At 32.4% G+C, this 13,321-nt stretch overlaps 1 pseudogene; it reads right to left on the bottom strand.

Moving 5' to 3' along the window:
• Positions 1-2,759: 2,759 nt before the first annotated feature.
• On the bottom strand, positions 2,760-8,476 carry LOC100249996 (UDP-glycosyltransferase 88F5-like; annotated as a pseudogene).
• Between the last annotated feature and the right edge of the window lie 4,845 nt (positions 8,477-13,321).

Raw genomic sequence — 13,321 nt, forward strand, 5'->3', positions numbered from 1 at the left:
AGAAGAAAAATGATAGAATAGGTTGGTTGTAATAAATGTTGCACACAAGCCAGATGCTAGACTCCCATTTCCAAATCCATATGAGATTATCAATGTTGGGGATGCTATTGGCTTTGAGCTTGATTGGCCAACAAGCCTTGTCATAATTAAAACTGAACATCCTCAGGTATGTCATTTTATGTTTATAGTAAATTTGAGTGTAACTTGGTATTTTATTGTTTAGGAGTATATATATCTAACATTCCTTCCTTTTTCATAGGTGTTGGATAAAGGAAAGAAGAAGATAGTGAAGACACCAATTATTCGAAAATCTAAGCCTCAAAATCATTCGATCATTAAAAATTTTCAGAAATTTGTGGATGGTTGTCTTGGTAATGACAAGACATACCCAATACAGCTCCCCATTTCACTATTTGGTGTCGAATTTCAAACATATATATCTCGAGAGGATTGTGAATACATTATTTCATCTTTAGAGGTGTCATCAAACTGCATCTCCTTCCATTTATGGTGTGCACATTTTATTTTCATTTGTTATTATTTTTTTAATATGAGTTGCCCATGTTGAACGAGATTGGATATGACTAATGATAATTTTATTTTGGTGTTTTGATACAATAATAGGCACATGGATGATCAACTACATATTGCCAAAAAGGAATCACAATTTATATTTGTTAATCCTTTTACAATATCACGAGCAGGCTTTAGTACTCCTCAAATAGAGAAAAGAGCACAATTGTTGTCAAAACGCTTAATGGAGTTCCAAGATGCTAAATATGTTTTCATACCCTACAACCTCGAGTAAGTGACGAATATTATACTTTAATTTGAGGTTTTATGATTGATTTATATTTCTAATTAGATGCTACTTTTGTTTTTAATGATTTAGCTTTCATTGGGTCTTGGTAGTGATTGAGCCAAGGAAAATGATAGTCCACTATCTTGACCCTATGCATCACAAACCATGTGAGGACTTAAAGGATATCGTAAACATGTAAGTTCTTCCTATTATTTTTCATAGTATTATTTAAAAAAAAAAATACATTCATCTCAAAACACATTTTTTTTATTATTTATATATATTTTAAAACATATAACATTTACCTATTTTAAAAATGTACCCATTGAACTTATTTACATAGGGCTCTTCGAATATCTACAAAGAAAACATCTAAGAGAGAGCTATCTTGGCAACTAGTGCAGGTGACATCCAAAAATTTTTCTTTACACATTAGCTTATGCATTTGCACCATTTATATATATGAGTATTAATGTTATTTTATAATTGATCGATTAGTGTCCAAGACAAGAAAGAGGGTTTGAATGTGACTACTTTGTTATGAGATTCATAAAAGAGATAATTTTTTATCCTACAATTATTGCTTCAAAGGTATTACAAATTTAATGAATTGTACATAGTTTTAGGCTTCCAAATGTTATGCATTTTAATGTTATTTTCTTATTTGATTTCAGTTTGGTGATAAAAAAAACATATTCTCAAGTAGAATTCGATGAAATTAGATGAGAATGGGCTACTTTTATGCTACAACTAATCATGATCACCATGCATGGTGAGTCCCTTAGCTACTACATGAATTTTTCCATAGGTATTGTATAGTATTGCTTATCCTTTGAATAATGTTTCTATTTGAAAAAAAGAAAAAAAAAATAGTTCTTAGATTTGTTCATTTATGATAACTTCGATCCATGTTTATTTTCTTCAATAAAAATCTATAAAACTCATTAAACTATGAAATGCAGGTATACACTTTTGGGATGGTGGAATGGAGAATAAAAAGAAAGAAGAAGGCAACAAGATTTTGGGTTTTTAAATGCTACTCTTATGTCATACGTTGTAGGACATAAATGTTACTTTAATTGGTACTGAGAAATTTAGATTTTAGATGAGACTTTTATGTCATTTTATAGTTAGCCGATTTTATGCTTATGAAATGGAGGTATACATGAATCTTGGGATCTTTAACATTTCTAAATCATGTTTTGGTATGTATTCACTCTTCTTTTTTTAGTTTTGATGGATTTGATATGTTGGATGTACTATCTTTTTGTGAACATTTGATATACAAATATTATTACATGATCAATGTATTATGAGTTATTCCAGAAACATTACAGAAAAATGAGTTAAATATAATATGATTGTTATATTTATGGACAAAATATAAACAGGTTAATCTTACTTATTAATTCATAAGCATTACAAAAATCTATAACTAAAAGCAATCATATTTTTCACAATAATTTACAATGATGTGACACCATTACTCAAAAGTGATGCATTTAATGTGACATCATAACTCAAAGATGATGCATTTAATGCGACACCCTATCATCACTAGAAATATATGATGTCACTTTCGAATGGGTCACCATTTATCTACTTTAGTGTCACTTCCAAATACGTCACCAATTGGTACCCTCTATGGTGTTAGTGGAGAAGGTGACGCTATGTTGTAGTGACACCCTATGTTTACGGTGGTTCGTCATAAATGTCACCATATATCTTTTTCCTTGTAGTGAAAGATGATTTCAATATAAAAATAGTTTATTAAGTGAACACTAAATTCATTTTGACTAAACTATTTAAATTAAATTGATATGGAGTTCGTCTTCTTTGGAATTCTATATCATAAAATAAGTCAAATTTTATTGTGAACAGGTCCCTCACAGCATGAGTAGGTCTAGACAACCTACTCAGTAATAAGCGAAGGATTAACATAAATGCTATTAGCAATTCAATCGACCAACTTGCATCCATGATCATGCTTCCAGATGTCGGCTAACTTGGCAAGGGCAGTAGTGGATGAGCCCTCCTCTCTCCAAGCTTCCACCGCCATCTCTCTGGTCTTATTAATTCTCTCTCTCAGATCTCTCCCCTCTTCAGAATCCATCAACCCTTTGAGTCGCCTCTCCAACTCAGCCCCACTCACAAACCTGTCACCATTTCTCTGCTCCACACCAATGGCCATCTTCATATTCTCGACCAAAACAGCCATATTCAGGTGTTGTTCGGCGTGGAGAGGCCATGCCACCATTGGCACTCCCGCAGACACCGCTTCCAACACTGAGTTCCACCCGCAATGAGTCACGAATCCACCCACGGATTGGTGTCTCAGCACCGCCACCTGCGGCGCGCAGGACTTCACCACCATTCCTCTATTATTGGTTCTTTCCAAGAACCCTTCTGGCATAAGCTCATCCAAATCAAAGTCGTTCCACACCAAATTTTCTTGCTTGATTTCCTTGCTTTTGTTATCCACAGGTGGAATTTTCAGCACCCACAAAAATCTCTGGCCGCTTCTCTCCAACCCATAAGCTATCTCCTTCACCTGCTCCCTCGAGAACGATCCACGGCTGCCAAAACATAGGAACACGACACTCCTACTCGGCTATTGGTCCAGCCATGACAAGCAATCATGCTTATGAGTTGGAGCATCTTCACCAGCATCTGCAATCAATGGTCCAATGCAATAAACAGACAGACTTGGTCCATCGGTAACGCATTCCCCATTTGTAATAGCCATAAGGGCTATTGGCTCAAGGCCATCAAACGTATTGGTCAAAACCCCATCACATTTTCGTAGATCCAGTGAGAACTGTAGTGATTGGTGATAACTCCGGTCCTCTCGGTCGAGCAGTGGTTCTATCATGTGAGTAGCTAGCGGTGGAGGCAATCCAGGAATGTGAAAAACAGTGGTGGGGAGATCTTTGAAGCTCTTGGTGGTCTGTTTGTGAATTGTTGGCAAGTAGAGGATGGCAGCGAGAGCAGTAGCAGAAAAAACAGTGAAGAAATAAGCGGGAATGTTGAGATATTAGGAATGCTTTCCTTATATCATTATTTCCTTATATCATTTAGTGTTGAGATATTAGGAATGTTTAGATATTAGGAAAGTTGAGATATTATGAATATTGAGATATTAGGAATATTGAGATATTAGGAAAGTTGAGATATTAGGATATTAATTGTTATTTCCTTATGTCATTCTTTCTTTGTATCATTCTTTCCCATTCTTAGAATAGCGATACCCTTTATATATACTCTGTATATGAACGAATGAAAAAATGAATGAAAAAACTATCATTTATCAATTTGAACATGGTATCAGAGCCATGAAACCGAAATCCTGGATATTTTGTCGCTATGGTAGTCCGACAGCGATCAACCATCCTAAGACAAGCCCTAATATTGATAAGTCAACCTTCAAATGCACTCACTGCAATAAGACTGATCCCACCAGTCTGGATATCCCACAATTTCAAAGCAACGACTCTTGGTATGATCAAGAAAAAAATGAGGAACCGAGGGTTTGAACCATGAAACTTTAAATCATGTTTAGGTTATCAACACTTTGTTATTAATGATAATAATCGTGATCAACGGAAGAAGGATTCCAAGAAAACCTCGACTGCAACTATTGCCGAAATAAAAACAGAGGCTAATGTTGCTGAGAAAGCCTCTGCATTGGTAGTCGCTACTGATCATGGTGGTAAGTTTTTAAATACTTTTACACCTGTTATTAATAGTGCATGGATAATTGATTCTGGTGCTACAGATCATATGACTTTTGATTCTAGACAGGTTTCAACCCTTAGACCTTCCTCACAAAAAATTGTTTCCACAACCAATGGTAACACAACCCCGGTCATTGGGGAAGGATCCTTAACTCTTACTGATACTTTGAATTTAGATTCTGTTTTAGTTGTTCCATCTTTAGATTACAATCTTTTGTCAGTTTCTCAAATCACTGCAGCCTTATCTTGTATTGTCATTTTTTGGCCTGAATTTTGTGTGATTAAGGACATCCAAACAAGACAGACGATTGGTTGTGGTATTAAGTAGGGAAAACTCTATTACTTGGACTTACAGTCAAAGGATTCAAATAAGTTGCACCAAGCCTTGATGGCAGATGAATCTGAGGGAGAGAAGAAAAAAATCTGAAATTTGGTTGTGGCATCAACGTTTGGGACATGCTTCCTTTGGTTATTTAAAAAAATTGTTTCATAGTTTGTTTGCAAAGAGTGATATTTTTGGTTTCCGTTGTGGTATTTGTGAATTGGCTAAAAGTCATCGTGCTTCGTTTCCGTTAATTTTAAATAAAAGTTCGTTTCCTTTTATGGTTATACATTCTGATGTTTGGAGCCCATCCAAAGTCCCAACTTTGAGTGGCTCACGTTGGTTTGTTACTTTTATTGATGATTGTACCATAATGACATGGTTATGCTTGATGAAGACCAAAGATGAAGTGAACTTGTTGTTTCAAAAATTTCATAAAGTGATTGAAACTCAGTACAATGCAAAGGTTCGGGTTCTGCGTAGTGATAATGGTGGAGAATATCAAAGTTCTGATCTTCAAAAGTATTTGGAAGGACATGGCACCATTCATCAAACTACTTGTTCCAATACACCCCAGCAAAATGGAGTCGCTGAACGAAAAAATCGGCACTTGTTAGAGGTTGTTCGTGCTTCCGTGATAGCAGCAAAAACACCAATATCTTATTGGGGAGAAGCAATCACATCTGCCGCATACTTGATCAATCGGGTACCTTCTAGCTCAATTAACTTTCAAACACCACTCCAAGATCTTACTAATGTCGTAGTTGCCCCAACAGTCCCAAATCTACCTCCTCGTGTTTTTGGTTGCGTGGCATTTGTGCATCTACACAAGCACCAACGCACCAAGTTAACTTCTCATGCATTACAATGTGTGTTTGTTGGATATGCATTGCACAAAAAGGGATATCGATGTTACCATCCTCCAACTCGACAAATGTATATTATAATGGATGTGGTGTTTCATGAAGATTCGATGTATTTTTCATCTGAGTCTGAACTTCAGGGGGAGTACCATAAGGAAATTCAGACTCTCGATTATGATTATCATATATCTGAGGAAGATGAATCTGGACAATCTGAACTAGTGAACCAGGAAGTGGGTGAGTTGGATATGAGTGGTCAACAATTTGGGTCCGAAGATGTCTTCACTGAAATACCAAACCAATCGTCGTCTGTTGAGGGTGTTCTTAATTTGGAACCTGATCCATTCATGAAACGGTTACCACACCGTCATAATAGAGGTATTTCTAAACCCACATATGAACCTGAATTGTCTACCAAAGTCAAATATCCCATGAGCAACTATGTGTCTAACTATCGTTTGTCTGAATCAAACAAGTCATTTGTAAATCAATTATCTACTGTAGCTATTCCTAACAGTGTGCAGGAAGCCTTACCTGATCCAAGGTGGAAAGCAGCCATGAATGAAGAGATGAAATCATTGCAGAAGAATGAAACATGGGAACTCGTAGAATGTCCACCAGGAAAGAAGCCAGTTGGGTGTCGTTGGATCTATACTGTGAAGTACAAGGCAGATGGTAGTATTGAACGATTTAAAGCAAGACTGGTAGCAAAAGGGTACACTCAAACTTATGGAATTGACTACACAGAGACATTTGCATTTGTAGCTAAGATCAACACAGTTTGAGTATTATTGTCTTTAGCTGCAAACCTAGATTGGCCATTACAACAATTTGATGTGAAAAATGTCTTTCTGCATGGCGAGTTATCTGAAGAAGTATATATGGATCTTCCACCAGGATGCATGGTGTCAGAAAAGCAATGTTAGAAGGTGTGCAAATTGAAGAAGTCATTGTATGGGTTGAAGCAATCCCCGAGAGCATGGTTTGGAAGGTTCACAAAGTCAATGAGAGCTTTTGGCTATCGTCAAAGTAATTCAGATCACACTTTGTTCCTGAAAAAGAAACATGGTAAGATTACGGCACTCATCGTATATGTGGATGACATGGTAGTTACAGGAAATGATCCTAAAGAAAGAAAAACTCTGCAAAATTATCTATCTAGAGAATTCGAAATGAAAGATCTAGGTCCTCTAAAGTACTTTCTTGGGATTGAAGTTTCTCGATCAAGTGAAGGAATTTTTTTGTCTCAAAGAAAGTATGCCTTAGATCTTTTACAGGAGATTGGAATGTCGGGATGTCAACCTATTAATACATCAATAGAAGAAGGTCTGAAATTGTGTGTTGAGCCTAATCAAGTATCAACCGATAAGGGAAGATACCAGAGACTTGTGGGGAGATTAATGTACTTAGCTTATACAAGACCAGATCTTGCTTATGCATTGAGTGTAGTGAGTCAATACATGCATAATCCTAGAGAGCAACATATGAATGCAGTCATGCGTATTTTGAGGTATTTGAAGAATGCTCCTGGGAAGGGAATTTTGTTCGCTAAAAATATTGATCATCAAAGTATAGAAGTATATACTGATGCTGATTGGGTCGGTGCAGTGGATGATAGGCGATCTACATCTGGTTACTTTACCTTTGTAGGTGGTAATCTTGTAACATGGAAAAGTAAGAAGCAAAATGTCGTCGCTCGTTCAAGTGCAGAAGCGGAATTTAGAGGTATGGCTCTAGGACTTTGTGAGGCATTATGGCTAAGACTCCTCTTACAGGATTTAGGTTACCTATCTAGGCAACCAATCCGATTGTTTTGTGACAATAAAGCCGCGTGTGACATTGCTCATGATCCAGTACAACTTGATCGTACAAAGCATGTCGAGATGGATAGATTCTTCATTAAGGAAAAGTTGGATGATAAGATTGTGGAATTGCCTAAGATTCGATCAGAAGATCAATTGGCCAATGTCCTTACCAAAGCTGTCTCAAGTCAAATGTTCTCAAAATTTTTAGACAAGTTGGGCATGTGTGACATCTATGCACCAACTTGAGGGGGAGTGTTGAGATATTAAGAATGATTTTCGTATATCATTTAGTGTTGAGATATTAGGAATGTTTAGATATTAGGAAAGTTGAGATATTATGAATATTGAGATATTAGGAATATTGAGATATTAGGAAAGTTGAGATATTAGGATATTAATTGTTATTTCCTTATGTCATTCTTTCCTTGTATCATTCTTTCCCATTCTTAGAATGGCGATACCCTTTATATATACTCTGTATATGAACGAATGAAAAAATGAATGAAAAAACTATCATTTATCAATTTGAACAGGGAATTCCAAGGCCACGAGCCAGGGGAAAAGCTGAAGTGCAGAAAGAGTCGAGTATAACAGCCCGAATGGAAGAAGCTTTAGAGAGCTGCTGGAGAGATTGGAGAACATTATAATCATTGAGACTCAGAAACTCGAACATGTTGGCCAGGCGACTAAGAGTTGGAGATGCGGTGAATGGGAGATAAGGGAAGCGGTGGAAGGAGATGGAAGAGGTGGTTTGGGAGATTCGATCGATGTAAGAGGTGGTGGCCGGAGAGTCAAAAGGGCCAGTTGTGAGGAGAACGATAATGGAGAATTCGCAGTCATAGAGGCTAAGAATGAGCTTACCAAGCTCTACCATGGACACCAAGTGGCCAATGCCGGGAGCGGGGTAAAGGACTATTGCATCCTTCATTTTTGGTAGCTTGGATTCTTTGAGATCTGCAGATGAAGTCAATGTTAAAGATGCTATAAATATATGATGTGGATTGTGGAGAGTGACAGAGTAGTTTATGGCAATGGGCCAATGGCAACAATGTGCCATCTACTCCTCTGAAAATTCATTCACGGCTTCACCTCCATTTAAGGTAATTGCATCATTTTTCACGTCTCTAAATATTAAAGGAACTTTTTCAAGTGGTGCGTACAAGCAGGAAGCAGCCTACAGGGAAATGCAAGGAAATCCTAGCAGCTACCAGTCAACCACACAATTTGATGATTGGTACCACTGTAGCTGTGGGCGCAGGTTTGTTTTCAATTTTCAGTGACAACCATGTGACTAGGTACCATTAGAGAATTGTTTTTTTCTAAAACTTACCCATCTCCATAACATCTTACCAAACCTTTATAAATTAATAATCACAATTAAATAATATTTTTTTTTCCGGGTCCTAATTTAGAACCAATAAGTTAAATTAATAATTTGATAAATGTACAAGATAATACATTAATATCACAATATATGTATATTTTCATATGAATTCCACTTACCATATAAATTAATACTTTCCTAACATAAAGCAATATCCATATGATTTGTTGTTGGAAGGACTTTTGCAAGATATGTGTCCTTTGCAAAAAAAGAAAAAAAAGAAAGAAATATTTATATGTAAAATAATGTAATGTTATATTTCTACCTTAAAAATACTATCTTACTAACTTCATGAAACAAAATACAAGAAAAATTGTTATTTCGTAAAACGAAATATTTAATTCACTTAATTATAATAAAACGATATTAAATATAATATTTTAGAAAAATAAGGGATACTTTTATAAATTAATAATTTATCAATTAATCAATAAATTATTAATTAATATTTTCTTAATTAATAGATTTTCCCTGCTCTCAAGGTTATTAATTTATCGAGAGTTAATAATATATATAATGATAAATATTGTTTTATATTAAAATTTAATTAAAACTTAAGTATAATTTGGATATACTTCTCTTTTTTGCATTTCTTCTTATATATTTTCTTTATATTAGATTCTTTTACGGTTGTTTTATTTTAATTAAGAAACGTAACATTGAAAATAAAACATTATATATAACAATTAATTTTAAAATATATTTAAAAATATTAAAAATATGTTAAAAACATTTTAAGTTTTTAAATAGACTTTTGTTCAACAAAAATCAAATATTCAAAAATTATTTTTCAAAATGGTTACCAAATATGTCTCTAATTTTTATTTTATTTTTTCAAAACACTTTTAAACTAAAACCACTTCCCATAATTACTACCAAATGAATTCCTATCATCTTATTTGGTTGATCATAATCATATCATTTGAAAAAGATTAAGCAAAGAGGTTAAATAAATTAAACATCTCCAAATCCTTTAAGTAAGTTGTGTATTCTAACCCGAACATGTGCTACATATTTATTAAATAAATTATATGGCCAGGTTAACATAGATTTGACATATAAACAAAATAATGCTAATCCAAACCCATTAATTTAATATTATTTTCTAGTTATATTTATGAATGATGTTAAATTTAATTTGTTACTATAAAATATTTCTAATATTTATGATTTCTTATTACACACTTTTTATTAATTTTCTATTTTTAAAAATAAAAGATAATAATAACTTCCTCATAATTTGTATGAACTTACGTTATATTTATAAAATTAATTTTTAGAATTAAATTTTTTTTAAACAGTTTTAAAAAGTTATTATTGTTTTATAAGATAAATTTTCAAGAGATATTACATTTTATATATAAATTACTATCATTTTCTATTTTTCAAACCACAGAAGAAAATATAAGAATAGGCCTTTGTTGTCTGATTGATCCCTGGATGGCATGAACACTAGTAAGAGTTTGGTATGCTGTCCTACCAAAATGGTCCCTAACTTTTAGTTGTGTAGTTGATGACAATAAATGCAGGTTGTTGTATTTTAACTTCATATAATTAACGTGAGAGGCATTTTCATATGGTAAAATGGATGCAATTACCTTAAAAACTTTATTTGAAACCATGGATTGGTTCAACTACCAATTTTATTAAAGTCTGTTATTATTTTCGTACTTTATTATTGACCAAATGATGAATTTTGAATAAAAACCAACATTTTCGATAATTTGAATTTATTTTTAGATTTATTTTATTTCTTTATTTTATTTTATGTTTATATTTTACTCTTATTAATATCAATAATTAACTTTTAATTATATTAAAAATATAAAATGATAGTAAATCATATATAAATTTAAGAAAGGGTTTAAAAATGATTTTACAATATTTATACAAAAGTTACTTTTTTTTTTTTAAATAAACAAAAAATAAGAAGTATATCCAAACTAAGCTAAAGTTTTAATTAAATTTTAATATATATATATATATATATATATATATATATATATATATATATATATATATATATATATATATAACCTTGAGAGAAAGGAAAGTTTATTAATTAAGAAAATATTAATTAATAATTCTAATTGTGTGACTGTCTGGTAGCTAGGATTTCGTTGCTTTTAGAGTTCGGTAAGCCCTAAAAAACACATTGTAGAGCTAAAGTTGTGCTTGTACACACAACTTGAAAAAGTTGTTTTAATATTTAGAGATGTAAAAATGATGCAATTGCCTTAGGAAGAGGTGGAGCCATGAATGAATTTTCAAAGGAGCAGATGGGCATGTCGTCGCCATCTACCATTATTATGTGTCACGCCCCAAAACCCACTCCAAGCGCATGACTATCATTTCACACCTCAAGCTCAAAGGCTCAAAGTAGAAACGACATAAACATTCGTATTGTTACTGGAAAGAAATTTATCAATTACCAAATTCCTGTTCAGAGTAGTGGGACAAAATTCTAAAGTCTTCGAGTATCAACTTTTTTAAAAAAAACTAACACATCAACTAGAGTGTTATTGTCCAAATAACTCCAAATTCAAATAATTTAAATTAAAAATAAATTTTAACATCTAAACAATGTCCAAAAATAAAATTTGAACCAAAATCCTAACAAAGAAAAATTTTCCCAGTCTAACCATTACTCCTCGCCCGAACTAAGAGTACCTGAAAAATTATCAACGAAGGGGCATGAGCTTAAAGCTCAATAAGGAACATCAATGCAGTTTCATGGATAAAACATTTTCAATCATGTTTGCAAATAGGAGATATAACAAACACTTATTTTCATAAAAAAAACTTTTTAGTTCGAAATAATAATAGATTCAAACTTTTCAACAAACTTTCTCATATCCATTTTAAAACAATTTCTCATCAAAACCAAAACAAATGCATTCAAAATATCTTTACTCTGATTATCAAATAACAAACGGTGTCCAATTAGGTAGGACTTCACAAATGAGTGGCTAGTTTCAAATTTGTTCTAGTTAAGGTGAATAAAACCAAATGTCAACAATTATAACCCGTTGACTAGGGCCATGAAGTCAACTATTATAACCCGTTGACTACGACCATAAGGTCAACTATTATAACCCGTTAACTAGGGTCATATAATATCAACTATTATAACCCGTTGATTAGGGTCATAGAAATGTCAACAATTATAACCCGTTGACTAGGGCTATAAGAATTAGAGTCAAACACTTTATTTCATTAATTCAAACTTGCAAAACAAAATATCGTATCTCCAAAATTTTTCACTTTTCATAAATAAACAAAGAAGATTCTCAAATATACTTTCCATACAAAACACATATTTGATCCAAACAAAAAGATAAAAATAATATTTTTATACTTTTCAAAATACAATATAAAAAGAAAATTATTTTCTTCTATAAAAATTTGCATTAATTTCCCTTACCTTGAAGAAGCACTCAAAATCTTGAAGTATTTAACTCTGAAGAATTTCTCCTCACCTAACATACTATCATACACAATATTGATTATTGATTATTTATCTAAATATATAAATTTGACAATCTTAAAAATATTTTATTTAGTATTAGGGATCCTAATTAATTTCCTATATTAATATTATTACCATCCAATATTATTTTCAACTTCCTACACAATAATTTATTTTATTTTTTCTAACTTATCTAAATTAAATCTTTTAAGAATATTTATTCGCGTTAAACTATTATTATTATTATTTAAATCTCCTACCGAAATTTAACAAATACCCCATGCAATTCTTTTTTTTTTTTTTCAACATGCCAAATCCTTCTTACGCATCTTTCATCATTTTTTTTTCATCTCTAAAGTCAAAACTTTTAACCTTCATACTCACAATTTTATGTAATTTTCACATCCAAAACTATATAATTTTTTTAATTTTTTAATTTTTATCTATTCATTTGAGTAATCAAAATTTATTGATCTCCGTTAATAAATCAAACTATGTTCATAAATTTTTAATCTTTTTGACCTATAAATTAATTAAGCGAACTCTAATCAAAATTGAGATATTCCAAAGAATATCTAAAGTGTTTAAAACTAATTAACGAATATAAAATATTAATTTAAAGATTAAAAATCTTACCTAAAAAAATTAATCTTCAAACCCTAAACCTTCAAAACTTCAACCTTATACTCTCTGATATTTCTGATCTCTGTGTAAAAGGGTTTTTTGAATAGAGAATATAGGAAAAATATAATTTATATATAGGGGTTTTAAATACAAAAATACCTTTTTACCCTTATTAAATTACTTTAATTAATTAATAATTTTTAAATTACGATTTTACCCCTAAATTGGGTTTGGGCCATTACATTATGTCACTCCACAATCCACATCATATAAGTATATCATCTCTAACATCGACTTCATCTGCAGATCTCATTCTGA

Source organism: Vitis vinifera, chromosome 18 (genome assembly GCF_030704535.1).
Source record: "Vitis vinifera cultivar Pinot Noir 40024 chromosome 18, ASM3070453v1".
NCBI classification, from domain to species: domain Eukaryota; kingdom Viridiplantae; phylum Streptophyta; class Magnoliopsida; order Vitales; family Vitaceae; genus Vitis; species Vitis vinifera.